The sequence below is a fragment of the Globicephala melas genome, chromosome 7 (assembly GCF_963455315.2).
Source record: "Globicephala melas chromosome 7, mGloMel1.2, whole genome shotgun sequence".
NCBI classification, from domain to species: Eukaryota; Metazoa; Chordata; class Mammalia; order Artiodactyla; family Delphinidae; genus Globicephala; species Globicephala melas.
The window spans coordinates 23,843-41,678 of record NC_083320.1 but is presented as its reverse complement, the minus strand read 5'-3'; positions in this window follow the sequence as shown (position 1 = coordinate 41,678).

Below are 17,836 nucleotides of genomic sequence, written 5' to 3'. Positions count from 1 at the left end.
TATACTGCCTTTATTATGTTGAGGTAGATTCCCTCTATGCCCACTTTTTGGAGACTTTTAATCATAAATTGGTGTTGAATTTTGTCGAAAGCTTTTCCTGCATCTATTGGGATGATCATATTTTTATTCTACAATTTGTTAATATGGTGTATCACATTGATTGATTTGTGTATATTGAAGAATTCTTGCATCCCTGGGATAAACCCCACCTGATCATGGTGCATGATCCTTTTAATGTGTTGTTTAATTCTGTTTCCTAGCATTTTGTTGAGGATTTTTACATCTATATTAATCAGTGATATTGGTCTCTAATTTTCTTTTTCTGTAGTATCTTTGTCTGGTTTTGGTATCAGGGTGATTGTGGCCTCATATAATGAGTTTGGGAGTGTTCCTTCCCCTGAAAAGTTCTGAAGAGTTTGAGAAGATTGGGTGTTAGCTCTTGTCTAAATGTTTGATAGAATTCACCTCTGATGCCATCTAGTTCTGGACTTTTGTTTGTTGGAAGATTTTTAATCACACTTTCAATTTCATTACTTGTGATAGGCCTGTTCATATTTTCTATTTCTTCCCGGTTCAGTCTTGGAAGGTTATACCTTTCTAAGAATTTGTCCATTTCTTCCAGGTTGTCCATTTTATTGGCATAGAGTTGCTTGTAGAGGTCTCTTAGGATGCTTTGTATTTCTGTGGTGTCTGTTACAACTTCTCCTTTTTCATTTCTAATTTTATTGATTTGAGTCCTCTCCCTCTTTTACTTGAGTCTGGCTAAAGGTTTATCATTTTTGTTTATCTTCTCAAAGAACCAGCTTTTAGTTTTATTGATCTTTGCTATTGTTTTTATTTCATTTATTTCTGCTCTGATCTTTATGATTTCTTTCCTTCTATTAACTTTGGGTTTTGTTCTTCATTCTCTAGTTCCTTTAGGTGTAGGGTTAGATTGTTTATTTGAGATTTTTCTGGTTTCTTAAGGTAGGCTTTTATTGCTATAAACTTCCCTCTTAGAACTGTTTTTGCTGCATCCCATAGGTTTTGGATCATCGTGTTTTTGTTGTCATTTGTCTCTAGGTATTTTTTGATTTCCTCTTTGATTTCCTCAGTGATCTCTTGGTTATTTAGAAACGTATTGTTTCGCCTCCATGTGTTTGTTTTTTATGTTATTTTCCCTGTAATTGATTTCTAATCTCATAGCATTGTGGTCGGAACAGCTGCTTGATATGATTTCAGTTTTCTTAAATTTACTGAGGCTTTATTTGTGACCCAAGATGTGATCTATCCCGGAGAATGTTCCGTGTGCCATTGAGAAGAACTTGTAGTCTGCTGTTTTTGGATGGAATGTCCTATAAATATCCATTAAATCTATCTGGTCTATTGTGTCATTTAAAGCTTGTGTTTCCTTATTAATTTTCTGTCTGGATGATCTCCATTGGTGTAAGTGAGGTGTTAAAGTCCCTTGCTATTATTGTGTTACTGTTGATTTCCTCTTTATAGCTGTTAGCAGTTGCCTTATGTATTGAGGTGTTCCTGTGTTGGGTACATATATATTTATAATTGTTATATCTTGGATTGATCCCTTGATCATTATGTAGTGTCCTTCCTTGTCTCTTGTAACATTCTTTATTTTAAAATCTATTTTATCTGATATGAGTATTGCTACTCCAGCTTTCTTTTGATTTTCATTTGCATGGAATATATTTTTCCATCCCCTCACTTTCAGTCTGTATGTGTCCCTAGGTCTGAAATGGGTCTCTTGTAGACAGCATATATATGGATCTTGTTTTTGTATCCATTCAGTGAGCCTGTGTCATTTGGTTGGAGCATTTAATCCATTCACGTTTAAGGTAATTATCAATATGTATGTTCCTATTATTATTTTCTTAATTGTTATGGGTTTGTCTTAGTGGGTCCTTTTCTTCTCTTGTGTTTCCCACTTAGAGAAGTTCCTTTAGCATTTGTTGTAGAGCTGGTTTCGTGGTGCTGAATTCTCTTAGCTTTTGCTTGTCTGTAAAGCTTTTGATTTCTCCATCAAATCTGAATGAGATACTTGCTGGGTGGAGTACTCTTGGTGGTAGGTTCTTCCCTTTCATCACGTTAAATTTATCATGCCACTCCCTTCTGGCTTGTAGATTTTCTGCTGAGAAATCAGCTGTTAACCTTATGGGAGTTCCGTTGTATGTTGTCATTTTTCCCTTGTTGCTTTCAATAATTTTTCTTTGTCTTTAATTTTTTCAATTTGATTACTGTGTGTCTCGGCATTTTTCTCCTTTGGTTTATCCTGCCTGGGACTCTCTGCGCTTCGTGGACTTTGGTGGCTATTTCTTTTCCCATGCTAGGGAAGTTTTCAACTATAATCTCTTCAGATATTTTCTCGAGTCCTTTCTCTCTCTGTTCTCCATCTGGGACCCCTATAATGCGAATGTTGTTGCATTTAATGTTGTCCCAGAAGTCTCTTAGGTTGTCTTCATTTATTTTCATTCTTTTTCTTTATTCTGTTCCATGGCAGTGATTTCCACCTTTCTGTCTTCCAGGTCACTTATCCGTTCTTCTGTCACAGTTATTCTGCTACTGATTCCTTCTAGTGTATTTTTCATTTCAGTTATTGTATTGTTCATCTCTGTTTGTTTGTTCTTTAATTCTTCTAGGTGTTTGTTCCTTAATTCTTCTAGGTCTTTGTTAAGCATTTCTTGCATCTTCTCGATCTTTGCCTCCATTATTTTTCTAAGGTCTTGGATCATCTTCACTATCATTATTCTGAATTCTTTTACTGGAAGGTTACCTATCCCCACTTCATTTCGTTGTTTTTCTGAGGATTTATCTTGTTCCTTGATCTGGTATAAAGTCCTCTGCCTTTTCATTTTCTCTATCTTTCTGTGAATGTGGTTTTCCTTCCACAGACTGCAGAATTGTAGTTCTTCTTGCTTCTGCTGTCTGCTCTCCAGTGATTGAGTCTATCTGAGAGGCTTGTGCAAGCTTCCTTATGTGAGGGACTGGTGGTGGGTAGAGCTGGGTGTTGCTTTGGTGGGCAGAGCTTTAATCTGCTTGTCTGTGGATTAAATAAAATTTAATAAAAAGTTTAATCCGCTTGTCTGCTGAGGCATGGGGCTGGGTTCCCTCCCTGTTGGTTGTTTGGACTGAGGCGACCCAGCACTGGAGCCTACCTTGCTCTTGGTGAGGCTAATGGTGGACTCTGGGAGAGTTCACGCCAAGGAGTATTTCCCAGAACTTCTGCTGTCAGTGTCATTGTCCCCATGGTGAGCCGCAGCCACACCCCACCTCTGCAGGAGACCCTCTAAAACTAGCAGCTAGGTATGATCATTCACCTATGGGGTGACTGCTCCTTCCCCTGGGTCCTGATGTGCACACTACTTTGTGTGTGTCCTCCAAGAGGGGAGTCTCTGTTGAGACTCTGAGTCTCTGAGTGCAGTTGAGACTCTGAGTGGAGTCGCACAGACTCTGGGTCCTGTGAAGCTTCGATGTTTTGTGGTTCTAGAAATCCTATAGGAGACGGTCCACAGCAGGTGAAGCTAATGCTGTCATAGAGGTGGTGAAACCAAAGATCTGCAGTTCCGACTAGAGATGCTGATGTACAAACAGGACAAAATCATCTCATGTGAATGTAGTTCAGGCATGTTTAAAATGAATGCAGTCATGTTAATGCCTAACATCTTCTATCTTGTGCCTCTCCTCAAGGACCCCCTCCTCAATTCCTGAGGCTCCTGTAAGTCATGTACAGGGGAATGGAGAGTGGGCTCTGTCCAGTCTGAGCCCTGAGTTACCCTGTGTGTATCTTAGGATACTTTGTATTTCTATGGTGGCTCTTGTAACATCATCTCTTTCAGTTCTGATTTATTTGGGCCCTCTCTTTTAAAAAAAGTACTACTGTTGTCTTTTATTCTTTACAGAAGTTTAATAAGTGTTTGATCTACTACCCTTACTCTATGTATACTTTTTGCCGTGAGATTTTTACTTTTGTTTGTTTTCTTGTTACTGTCAATAATTAGTGAGAATTCTTTTAAGCTACCTTCAACATTGCTTATAAAGCTGCTTTATTAGTGATGACAGAGCTTTAATGGAAGTCGTGTTCTGGTTGTAAACTAGAATGCAATGTGCCAGCAAAAAGCCCCTTAAGTGTATGTCTCATTACTTCTCGTTCTTTTTTTTCCCTTTTTTTCTCTCTTTTTTTTCTTGTTCTTTTTTTAATGTTTATTTTTTATCAGAGCAAATTTGATTAAAATGTTTTGTTTGTTCTAGGTGTGTAAGATGTGGTTCTTTTACACATATACATGTATCTATACTTCTTCAGATCGTTTTCTCATGTAGCTTGTGACACAGTGTTGAGTAGTCTTCTCTTGGTATTCCGTAGGTCTTTGGTGATTATATATTTCACATGTGTTTCTATATCTATGTTAACCCCAATATCCTAATGTATCCAGTCCTCACACCTTTCCATTTGGTGAACCATAACTTTGTTTAATGAATCTGTGATTGCCTTTCTCTGTGGAAATATCTTCATTGGTATCAATTTTTAGCTAACACCTATAAGTGATATTATAGGATATGTGTCTTTTGCTGTCTGACTTAGTACAATTTGCCTGATTACCTCTAGAATCATCTACGGTGCTGCAAATGGCATTGTTTCATTTTTTTCCCTAGATAATATTCCATCTGTACATGTACCAGTTCTTCTTTGTCCACTCACCTCTTGATGGACTTTTTGGTTGCCTCCATGTCTTGGCTATTGTAATACTGCTGCACTGCACATTTGCCTGCTTGTGTCTTTCCAATTCTGTCTTCTTATGTTATAGACCCAGGAGTGGGCATCCTGTATCATATGGTATCTCAGGGTTTACCGTTTAAATGCACCACGATTCTGTGCTCATTAGTGGCTCTTTCCAGGTTACATCCCACTTAAAGGTGAGGGTATGCATTTCTCCACAACACCTTCAGCATTTATTTATTTATTTATTTTTAACATCTTTATTGAAGTATAATTGCTTTACAATGGTGTGCTAGCTTGTGCTTTACAACAAAATGAGTCAGTTATACATATACATATGTTCCCATATCACTTCGCTCTTGCGTCTCCCTCCCTCCCATCCTCCCTCCCCTCCAGGCGGTCACAAAGCACCGAGCTGATCTCCCTGTGCCATGCTGCTGCTTCCCACTAGCTATCTACCTTACGTTTGGTAGTGTATATATGTCCATGCCTCTCTCTCCCTTTGTCACAGCTTACCCTTCCCCCTCCCCATATCCTCAAGTCCGTTCTCTAGTAGGTCTCTGTCTTTATTCCTGTTTTACCCCTAGGTTCTTCATGACATTTTTTTTTTCTTAAATTCCAGGTATATGTGTTAGCATACGGTATTTGTCTCTCTCTTTCTGACTTACTTCACTGTGTATGACAGACTCTAGGTCTATCCACCTCATTACAAATAGCTCAATTTCGTTTCTTTTTATGGCTTCAGCATTTATTGTTTGTAGTTTTCTTGCTGATGGATATTCTGACTGGTGTGAGCTGATACCTCTTTGTGGTTGAATTTGCATATGACTCATAATCCTTTGAAATTGAGCTTTAAGGCATGTCCTTTTTATTTTTCAAACTGTGATTACAGCTTAGCTCTTCAAAGTGTTTTCTAAAGTATGTGTTACATTTTGAAATTTATTGGCCATTACCTCCCTCAAAACATTTTGAGGGCAGGTTTCATTTACAGCCCTGCAGTACTTGTTCACATGAAGTGACCATTAGCACAGCCTTTAAAGCTGCTTTTGCAGGTAACGGCCAGATTGCGGCAGCCTTTCTTTGTTCCTCATGCTGGTACTAGGGAAACAGAGCTTCCAGCCAGTGGTCTTCCTCGGTTATAAATTAGAGTGGAATGTGCCCGGATAAACCCCCAAAGGCTGATGTCTCCTTACTTTTGTTTGTTTTTTTAATTTAATTTATATTTTTATCGGAGTAATATTCCATTGTGTATATGGACCACTTCTTGGTGCATTGCTCTGTTGAGGGACATTTTCATTGCTTCCAAGTGTTGGCTATATTAAATATTGCTGGAGTGCAAGATTGCCAGCCTGTGACTTTTTGATTCTCATTTTCTCAGGTGATAGGCCCAGCAGTGGGTGTGACTGATTGACTAGTAGCTCAATGTTTACCTTTTCAAAGCACCTCCATTGTGTCTTCATTAGTGGCTCTTACCATGTCTCCCTTAGAACCGAGGGTACGAACTTCTCCACAATCCCTTCAGCATTTATAGTTTGCAGCATTTTTGCTAATGGCCAATCTGACTGCTGTGACCTGATAGGTTTTTGTAATTTGGGTTTGCATGACTTTAAAACTTCCTAAAATTCATCATTTTCCACGCCTTTTTCCTTTCTGTTAAAAATCAAGTGTGAGTACAATATATCTCTTGAAGCTGTCTTCTTGGAAGGTTGCCCTCTTTTGAATTTTTGGTGGATATTCGACCCCAGGATTTTTTTGGAGGGCAGATGTCATTACAGAACTGCAGGTTTGGTGAATATTTAGTGACCATTAGCACTGGGTTTAAAGCTGCTGTTGTGGGAAATGGCCACAAGGAGGCAGCATTTGTCCTTTCCCAAATCTGAGTACTAGGGCAGCAGAGCCTTTCTGGAAGTCGTGGTCCTAGGTTTTAAGTTAGAATGGAATGTGCCAGGAGGAATGCCCATAAGTTTATGTCTTATTACATCATGGTTTTTAAAATTTATTTAATCGGGGTAATGATTAGATATTGTTTGTCCAGATGTACACAATCTGGTTCATTTGTACAATATATATGTCTATTCATGTTCAGATCCTCTTCCCATGTAAAATATTACAGTGTTCCGTAGACCTCCCTTGCTATATGGTCCGTCTTTTTGATACATGTTTATTATATGTATTTGTATACGTATGGTAACGTTAATCTTAATTTATCCATTCTGCCCACCTTTCCTTTTAGATAAGCATACTTAATTTCTAAGTCTGTGAGTGTCTTTCTCTGTGGAAATATGTTCATTTGTGTTAGTTATTAGATAACGCCTATAAGTGATATCATAGGATATAGGTCTTTTGCTTTCTGACTTACCTCATATTCTGTGATTATCTCCAAGCTCATCTATGGCACCTCAAATAGCAGTGTTTCATTGTTTTCCATGGCTAATATTCTATTGTGAACGTGGACCACTTCTTCTTCATCCATACATCTGTTGATGGACATTTTGGTGGCTTCACTGTCTTGGCTATTGTGAATAAAGCTGCAGTGCAGCTTTTGCAGCCCGCGTCTTCTCGATTCTGGTCTTCTCAGGTGAGAGGCCCAGTGGTGTGACTGCTGCATCGAACGGTATCTCAACTTTTACTTTTAATCGTAGCTCCTTTCTGTTCTCATTATTGGCTCTTACCACGTTACATCTCACCAGCAGCTAGAGGGTACACAGTTCTCTAAAACCCCTTCAGAATTTATTGTTTGTAGACCTTTTGCTGATGGTCAGTCGACTGGTGTGAGTTGAAACCTTTTTGTACATTAGATTTGCATGAGTCTAATAATTCCTGAGGTTGAGCTTTCACCCATTTTCCTTTTTTTAAACAAGAGAGTGAGTCAAACTTACCTCTTCATACTATCGTCTTGAAAAATTTGTCAGTTTTGAATTTTATTGTCCATTCCCTACCTCAGCACAGTTGTTTAGGGCAGGTGTCCTTTGCAGCCCTGAGTCCTTGTGAATGTTAAGAGAACATTAGCTGTGGGCTTAACGCCGCTCTTGCGGAAAACGGCCACAAGGCAGCAGAATTTCTACATTTCCAACTCTGGGTTTTTGGGCAGCAGAGCCTTCCTGGAAATCGTGTTAGTAGGCTGCAAATTAGAGTGGAATGTGCCAGAGCACATCCCCAAGAGCTTATATCTCCTTACTTCTTGTTTGTTTTATAAATTTAATTTTTATTAATTATCAGAGCAAACTTGATAAAAATATTTTGTTTCTCCTAGGTGTACAGAATCTGGTTCATTATATCAATGTATCTGTCATTTATCTTTGCATTCTTTACCGTGTAGGTTATTACAGAGTGTTGCCTAGACCTCTCTTGGTATTCCATAGGTATTTTGTGATTATATATTTCATGTGTATTAGTACATGTCTGTTAACCCTCATATCCTAATTCACACATTCCTTACACTTTTCCATTTGGTTAAACATAATTTTTTTTCTTAATCCATGCTTTTCCTTCTCTTGGAAATAAGTTCATGAGTATCAACTTTTAGGTAACACCTAGAAGTGATGTCATAGGATATCTGTCTTTCACTTTCTTTCTTTAATTTGAGTGATTATCTCTAGGTCCTTATATGGTGGTGCAAACGGCACTGTTTCATTGTTTTCCATGGCTAATATTCCATTGTTTACATGGACCACTTCCTCTTTGTGCATTTTTCTGTTGATGGACATTTTGGTTTCTTCCAAGTCTTGGCTATGTTAAATATTCGTGCAGTGCAGGATTGCCAGCCTGTGTCTTTTCCATTCTGCTCTGCTCAGGTGATAGGCACATCAAAGGACCTACCAGATCACATGGTAGCTCAATTTTTACCCTTAAACGCACCTCCATTATGTTCTCACTACTGGCTGTTACCAGTTTACATCCCCCCAGCAGCTGGAGGGTACACAGTTCTCTGAAACCCCTTCAGCATTTATTTTTTGCAGACTTTTTGCTGAAGAACATTCTGACGGCTGTGAGGTGAACATTTCTGTAATTGGATTTGCATGGCTTTACTCATTGCTGATGTTGCGCATTTTTCAATTTCCTTTTATTTTAAAGAGAATAAAAGAAAAGACAAAATGTGCGTAAAATATGCCTCTTGACATTGTCTTCTTGAAATGTTGACGTCTTTTGAATTTTCTGGTCGATTACGACCCCAGGACATTTTTTGAGGCCCGGTGTCCTTTACAGTGCTGCACATATTTTGAATATTAAGTGACCATTACCTCTTGGTTTAAAGCTGCTGTTGTGTGAAACAGCCACAAGGCGGCAGCATTTCTCCTTTACCAAATCTGGTTACCAGGGCAACAGAGCCTTAATGGAAGTCCTGTTCTAGGTTGAAAATTAGAATGGGATGTGCCAGGAGAAATTCCTTTCAGTTTATGTCTCATTATTTCCTGTTCATATTTTTAATTTAATTTTTATTTTTTATCGCAGCAAATTTGATTACAATGTTTTTTTTTTGTTCTAGGTGTGCAAGGTGTGGTTCTTTCACACACACACATATATCTATTCTTCTTCGGAACCTTTTCCCAGGTAGGTTATGACACAATGTTGAGTAGTCTTCTCTTGGTATTCCGTAGGTCTTTGGTGATTATATATTTCACATGTGTTTCTATATCTATGTTAACCCCAATATCGTAATGTATCCAATCCTCACACCTTTCGATTTGGGGAACCATAAGTTTGTTCAATGAATCTGTGATTGCCTTTCTCTGTGGAAATATCTTCATTGTTATCAATTTTCAGGTAACACCTATAAGTGATATACGTTAGGTGTCTTTCGCTTTCTCACTTACTACAAGTTGCATGGTTACCTCTAGACTCATCTATGGTGCTGCAAATGGCATTGTTTCATTTTTTTCCCGAGCTAATATTCCATCTCTACATGTAACAGTTCCTCTTTGTCCACTCATCTGTTGATGGACTTTTGGTTGCTTCCATGTCTTGGCTATTGTAATACTGCTGCAGTGCAGATTTGCCTGCCTGTGTCTTTCCAATTCTGTCTTCTTATGTTATAGGCCCAGGAGTGGGCCTGCTGGATCATATAGTAGCTCAATGTTTACCTTTTAAAGGCACCTCCACCCTGTTCCCATTAGTGACTCTTACCAGGTTACGTCCCACTTCAAATTACGGGTATGCATTTCTCCACAACCTCTTCAGCATTGAACGTTTGTAGTTTCTTTCCTGATGGTTATTCTGAATGGTGTGAGCTGATACCTCTGTGTGGTTGGATTTGCATGTGTCTCATAATCCTTTGAAATTGAGCTTTCAGGCATGTCCTTTTATTTTTCAAACGGTTATTACAGCTTAGTTCTTCAAATGGTTTTCTTGAAATATGTGCCACATTTTGAAATACTTTGGCCTTTACCTCCCGCAAGACATGATGAAGGCAGGTGTCCTTTACAGCCCTGCAGGACTTGTTCATATGAAGTGACAATTAGCCTAAGTTTTAAAGCTGCTTTTTCAGGTAATGGCCAGAGGGTGGAGCAGTTCATAATTCTATGAAACGTAACTGAACACACAATATATATTTTTTCTTTTAAATTTCCATTGTTACTTTTTTAAAGTACAATTATAATTGAAGTTCTTTGTAACAAGTGAAATTTAAAAAATGAAAGGAAAAGATAATATTTTACCACTTGCCATCCTTTCCCATTTACTGAAGCGACCAGCATAATGTGTAGAGTTCTCATTTTATCCAGGTGTTCTCTACATCTGGAATATCATGCTTCTCACTGTAGACAAACAGATGCAGCTCTCACACTTTTATAGGCTACGTAACAGTCCACAGAACAGAAGTTCCAGCTATTTCAGACTCAGCTTTTGGAGGGACACTCAGGTTACTTTCTGTTTTATTTTGTTGTTCTTTTTCTGGGGGGGGGGTAGGAGTTTATTATTTATTTATTTATTTTTGTTGTGTTGGGTCTGAGTTTCCGTGTGAGGGCTTTGTCTAGTTGTGGCAAGTGGGGGGCCACTCTTGATCTTGGTGCGCGGGCCTCTCACTATTGCGGCCTCTCTTGTTGCAGAGCACAGGCTCCAGATGCGAGGGCTCACTGGTTGTGGCTTATGGGCCTAGTTGCTCCATGGCATGTGGGATCCTCCCAGACCAGGGCTCGAACCTGTGTCCCCTGCATTAGCAGGCAGATTCTAACCACCGCACCACCAGCGAAGCCCCCTATTTTGTTGTTCTGCTAGTTTGTTTTAACCCAAGAAAATATTTTTTTAAATACAAAAAAACAAAATTAAGCTAAGGGTAAGGATTAGGGTTTAGGGTAAGGTTTAGGGTTAGGGTACGGGTTAGGATTATTGTACGGCTTAGAGTATGGTTTAGTGTTATGGTTATGGTACGGGTTAGTGTTAGGGTACAGTTTAGGGTATGGCTATGGTTTAGTGTTAGGGTACGGGTTAAGGTATGGGTTAGTGTTAGGGTATGGGTTAGGATTCGGGTACGGTTTACGTTGAGGGTTATGGTTAGGTTTAGTGTATGGGTTAGTGTTAGGTACGGGTTAGGGTAAGGGTTAGGGTTAGGTTTAGTGTTAAGGAAGGGGTACAGTTTAGGGTACAGGATAGGGAACAACAAAGGGTTAGGGTTAGGGTACGTGTTAGGGTACAGTTTAGTGTTAGTGTACGGGTTAGGATTAGGGTACGGTTTAGGGTAAGGTTTAGGGTTAGGGTTAGGGAACGAGTATGGTTTGGGGTACAGTTTAGGGTATGACCACGGGTTAGGAGTAGGATAAGTGTTAGGGTACGGTTTAGTGTTAGTGTACAGGTTAGGATTATGGTACGGGATAGTGTAAGGGTTAGGGTTAGGGAATGGGTACGGATTAGGTTACAGGTTAGGGTATGACAACGGGTTAGTGTTAGGGTACGTGTTAGTGTATGGGTTAGGATTAGGGTACGGGTTAGGTTATGGGTTAGTGTTAGGGGATGGGTTAGGATTAGGATACGGGTTATGGTACGGTTTAGGGAAAGGGTTAGGATACGGGGTAGGGTTAGGATAAAGTTTAGTGTATGGCTATGTGTTACTGTTAGGGTACATGTTAGCGTACGGGTTAGTGTTCGTGTACAGCTTAGGGTGAGGGTTAGGGTTAGGCAACGGGTACGGTCTCAGGTACAGGTTAGGGTACGGTAGCGGGATAGGGTTAGGGTACGTGTTAGGATGAGACTTCTTTGTAGTGCAGATTTGAATTTCCCGCTTGCTTGGTTGGCCAAAAAGTGTGTATGCGTTTTATCCTGAATATACTCAGGAAAAAACGCATACGCCCTTTTTGGCCAAGTGCATCGCTGCCAAACGATGTGCCAAACAGGAGGTTACAAGCACTGACTCTCCAAGTGGGGAGATTGTTAGTAAAGCGTCTGGAATGGCGAACCCGAGTACCAGAGGACGAATAATGAGATGCGTTTTAGAAACCTTGCCCGATCACACTGTGGACCATCCTCTGGGTTTCCCACGCATGTTTTAGCTGTAGGAAGAATCCCTTAAACCTGGAGGGTTGGGACCCATGGAATGGGTAGCACGCAGTACTACTTCAAAGGGTCTGCATTTGCTCACCGAACCTCACCAATCCTCACAGCCCCAAGTGTCCAGCCTTATGCCTCACTCAGCTGTGGGTGTAGATGTGGTAAATCCAGGTTTCATCACAAGCCCTGAACGAGTTATTTAAGAATTTCTCTCTCTTTCACTGTCTTTGTGTTTTGATTTTGAAATTTATTTTTATAATGGGGTTTAGCTGATTTGCACTGCTGTGTTTATGCCGCTCGATGCACACTTGATTCTCTTACGGAGACATATTAAATACATAGGTTTTAAGATTCTTACTAGTCAGATATATTCCTCTGCGGTGAATAGGGGGTGTTGAGTCCACTTCGTTGAACAAGGAGTATATCTTGTCTATTACTGGCTTATGGAACGGTATCTCTGCTAATTTCAATCTCTGGATTTATGCAGCACCCCAACTCACCTTTCCGCTTAAGCAAACATGTTTGTTTTCTAAATGTGAGACTCTGTTCTGTTTTGTAATTCAGTTCATGTGTAGCCAAGTTTACATTCCCTCTATAAGTGATATCTTATGATAAGTTTCTTTATCTGTGTGACTTATTTCCTTAGAATCATCGTACCTAAATCCACTCATTATGCTCCTACGGGCCTGATGATATTGATTTCATTGCTGAGTGATATTCCATTGTACATAAGTACCACAACTTCTTTATCCATTTTCCTCTTTCTGGGATATTTAAATTGTACCGTAGTCGAGGTTCTTGTAAACACAGCAGCCCTAAACTTTGGGGTGGCTGTGTCTTGTTGATTTTAATTTTCCTAAGCTATAGGCCATAAGTGGAAGCAACCTAGGCTCTGTAGCTTTGTTTTTTAGAGGTTTCAGGAAACACCATACACTTCTCCAGAGTGGCTGTTGGCCATTTACATCCCGCCCATCAGCATAACAAGGCTCCCTGTTCTCCATGGCCTGTCCTGCCTTTCTGGTTTTTACACTTTTTTCAGATGGCCCTTTTGACCGGTGGGAAGTGAGACTTCATTGTAGTGCAGATTTCCGTTGCAGGCTTGCTTATTTGGACAAAAAGAGCGTATGCGTTTTTTCCTGCATGTATTCAGGAAAAAAACGCATACGCCCTTTTTGGCCAAGTGCATCATTGTCAAAGTTCTGCCGCTTTTCATATGCTTTAAATGCAGTTTCCATCTACCTCCTGAAATATATTTCCTGCAATTGTGCCATGCTTTCAAGTCCTCTTCGCAGCCTTACCTCAATATATTTTTGGACGATAGCTGTCATTTATAACTCTGCAGGTTTATGAATTACAGTGCCCCTGAGGTCCTTTCTTCAACTCGCTTTCTTGTGGGCTGGCCGCAGAACTGCAGGATTGCTTCAGGCCCTAATCTTGTTTCATCACGGCACGCTGAGCCTTTTGTTAATTCCTCTTCCTGGTGGGAAATTAGAGTGAAATGTGACCGTCCAAACACCTACAGCTAGTCTCTCATTGGTTCTCCCTATTCCCGTTCAACCTCCGCAGAAATTGCTAACTGTGCCAAACAGGAGTTTTAAGGCACTGACTCTCCACGTGGGGAGATTTTTAGTAAAGCCTCTGGAATGGCGAACCCGTGTACCAGGGGACAAAAAATGAGATGGGTTTTAGAAACGTTGCCCGATCACATGGTGTACAATCCTCTGGGTTTCCCATGCATGTTTTAGCTGTAGGAAGAATCCCTTAAACCAGGAGAGTTGGGACCCAGGGAATGGGTAGCATACAGTATTACTTCAAAGGGTCTGCATTTGCTCACCGAACCTCACCAATCCTCTCAGCCCCAAATGTCTTGCCTTATGTCTCACCCAGCTGTGGGTGTAGATGTGGTAAATCCAAGTTTCATCACAAGCCCTGAACGAATTATTTAAGAACTTTCTCTCCTTCACTGTCTTTGTTTTTGAAATTTATTTTAATAATGGGGTTTAGTTGATTTTCACGGCTGTGTATACTGCTCTACACACACTTGATTCTCTTACGGAGACATATAAATACATATGTTTTAATATTCTTATTGTCAGATATATTCCTCTGCAGTGAATAGGCGGTGTTGAGTCTAATTCGTTGAGCAAGGAGTATATCTTGTCTATTATATATTTGGCTTATGGAATAGTATCTGTGCTAATTTCAATCTCTGGTTTTACGCAGCACCCCAACTCACCATTCCCCTTAAGAAAGCATAAGTTTGTTTTCTAAATGTGAGACTCTGTTCTGTTTTGTAATTCAGTTCATGTGTAGCCAAGTTTACATTCCCTCTATAAGTGATATCTTATGATAAGTTTCTTTTTCTGTGTGACTTATTTCCTTTGAATCATCGTACCTAAATCCATTCATTATGCTTGTACGGGCCTGATGACATTGATTTCATTGTTGAGTGATATTCCATTGTACGTAAGTACGAAAACTTCTTTATCCATTTCTCTCTTTCAAGGATATTTAATTTGTACCGTAGTCGAGGCTCTTGTAAACAGAGCAGCCCTAAACTTTGCGGTGGTTTTTTCTTGTTATTTTAATATTCCTGAGCTATAGTGCTATAAGTGGGTTTAGGGTTAGGGTTAAGGTTAGGGTTAGGGAACGGGTATGGTTTAGGATGCGACAATGGTTTAGGGTGAGCGAAAGTGTTAGGGTACAGGTCAGTGTTAGTGTACCGTTTAGGATTAGGGTAAGTGTTAGGGTAATGCTTCGGGTTAGGGTTACGGTTAGGGAATGGGGACGGTTTAGGTTACAGGTTAGGGTACGACAACGGTTTAGGGATAGCGTACATGTAAGGGTAAGGTTTAGTGTTAGCGTACGGGTTAGGATTAGGGGACGGGTTAGGGTAAGGCTTCAGGTAAGGGTTAGGGTTAGGGTTAGGGGAGAGGGACAGTTTAGGGTACAGGTTAGGGTGCGACAATGGTTTAGGATGAGTGTACGTGTTAGGGTACGGGTTAGTGTTAGTGTATGGGCTAGGATTAGGTGACGGGTTAGGGTAAGGCTTCGGGTAAGGGTTAGGGTTAGGGTTAAGGGACGGGGACGGCTTAGGGTACAGGTTAGGGTACGAAAACGATTTAGAGTGAGCATACGTGTGAGGGCACGGGTTAGTGTTAGCGTACGGGTTAGGATTAGGAGAGGGGTTAGGGTAAGGCTTCGGATAAGGGTTAGGGTTAGGGTTAGGGTTAGGGGACGATTTAGGGTACAGGTTAGGGTACGACAATGGTATAGTGTGAGCGTACGTGTGAGGGCATGGGTTAGTGTCAGCGTACGGGTTAGGATTAGGGGACGGGTTAGGGTAAGGCTTCAGGTAAGGGATAGGGTTAGGGTTAGGGTTAGGGGACGGGGACGGTTTAGGGTACAGGTTAGGGTAAGACAAAGGTTTAGGGTGAGCGTACGTGTGAGGGCACGGGTTAGTGTTAGCGGACGGGTTAGGATTACGGGACGGGTTAGGGGACGGGTTAGCGGAAGGGTTAGGGGACGGGGACGGTTTAGGGGACAGGTTAGGGTTAGGGTTAGGGGACGGGGACGGTTTAGGGGACAGGTTAGGGTACGACAAGGTTTAGGGTGACGTAAGTGTGAGGGCATGGGTTAGTGTTAGCGTACGGGTTAGGATAAGGGGACGGGCTAGGGTAAGGCTTCGGGTAAGGGATAAGGTTAGGGTTAGGGGACGGGGACGGTTTAGGGGACTGATTAGGGTACGACAATGGATTAGGGTGAGCGTACGTGTGAGGGCATGGGTTAGTGTTAGCGTACGGGTTAGGATTAGGGGACGGGTTAGGGTAAGGCTGCGGGTAAGGGTTAGGGTTAGGGTTAGAGGACCGGGACGGTTTAGGGTCCAGGTGAGGGTACGACAACGCTTTAGGGGGAGCGTATGTGTGAGGGCCCGGGTTAGTGTCAGCGTACGGGGTAGGATTAGGGGACGGTTGCGGGTCAGGCTTCGGGGAAGGGTTAGGGTTAGGGTTCGGGCTAGGGTTAGGGTTAGGGGACGGGGACGGTTTAGGGTCCAGGTGAGGGTACGACAACGCTTTAGGGGGAGCGTACGTGTGACGGCGCGGTTTAGTGTCAGCGTACGGGTTAGGATTAGGGGACGGGTGATGGTCAGGCTTTGGGAAAGGGTTAGGGTTAGGGTTCGGGCTAGGGTTAGGGTTAGGGGACGGGGACGGTTTAGGGTCCAGGTGAGGGTACGACAACGCTCTAGGGGGAGCGTACGTGTGAGGGCGCGGGTTAGTGTCAGCGTACGGGTTAGGATTAGGGGACGGGTGAGGGTCAGGCTTCGGGGAAGGGTTAGGGTTAGGGTTCGGGATAGGGTTAGGGTTAGGGGACGGGGACGGTTTAGGGTCCAGGTGAGGGTACGACAACGCTCTAGGGGGAGCGTACGTGTGAGGGCGCGGGTTAGTGTCAGCGTACGGGTTAGGATTAGGGGACGGGTGAGGGTCAGGCTTCGGGGAAGGGTTAGGGTTAGGGTTTGGGCTAGGGTTAGGGTTAGGGGACGGGGACGGTTTAGGGTCCAGGTGAGGGTACGACAACGCTCTAGGGGGAGCGTACGTGTGAGGGCGCGGGTTAGTGTCAGCGTACGGGTTAGGATTAGGGGACGGGTGAGGGTCAGGCTTCGGGGAAGGGTTAGGGTTAGGGTTTGGGCTAGGGTTAGGGTTAGGGGACGGGGACGGTTTAGGATCCAGGTGAGGGTAGGACAATGCTTTAGGGGGAGCGTACCTTTGAGGGCGCGGGTTAGTGTTAGCGTACGGGTTAGGATTAGGGAACGGGTGAGGGTCAGGCTTCGGGGAAGGGTTAGGGTTAGGGTTCGGGCTAGGGTTAGGGTTAGGGGACAGGGACGGTTTAGGGTCCAGGTGAGGGTACGACAACGCTTTAGGGGGAGCATGCGTGTGAGGGACCGGGTTAGTGTCAGCGTACGGGTTAGGATTAGGGGACGGGTGAGTGTCAGGCTTCGGGGAAGGGTTAGGGTTAGGGTTCAGGCTAGGGTTAGGGTTAGGGGACGGGGACGGTTTAGGGTCCAGGTGAGGGTACGACAACGCTTTAGGGGGAGAGTACGTGTGAGGGCGCGGGTTAGTGTTAGCGTACGGGTTAGGATTAGGGGACGGCTGAGGGTCAGGCTTCGGGGAAGGGTTAGGTTTAGGGTTCGGGCTAGGGTTAGGGTTAGGGGACGTGGACGGTTTAGGGTCCAAGTGAGGGTACGACAACACTTTAGGGGGAGCGTACGTGTGAGGGCGCGGGTTAGTGTCAGCGTACGGGTTAGGATTAGGGGACGGGTGAGGGTCAGGCTTCGGGGAAGTGTTAGGGTTAGGGTTCGGGCTAGGGTTAGGGTTAGGGGACGGGGACGGTTTAGGGTCCAGGTGAGGGTATGACAACGCCTTAGGGGGAGCGTACGTGTGAGGGCGCCGCTTAGTGTTAGCGTACGGGTTAGGATTGGGGACGGGTGAGGGTCAGGCTTCGGGGAAGTGTTAGTGTTAGGGTTCGGGCTAGGGATAGGGTTAGGGGACGGGGACGGTTTAGGGTCAGGTGAGGGTACGACAACGCTTTAGGGGGAGCCTGCATGTGAGGGCGCGGGTTAGTGTCAGCGTACGGGTTAGGATTAGGGGA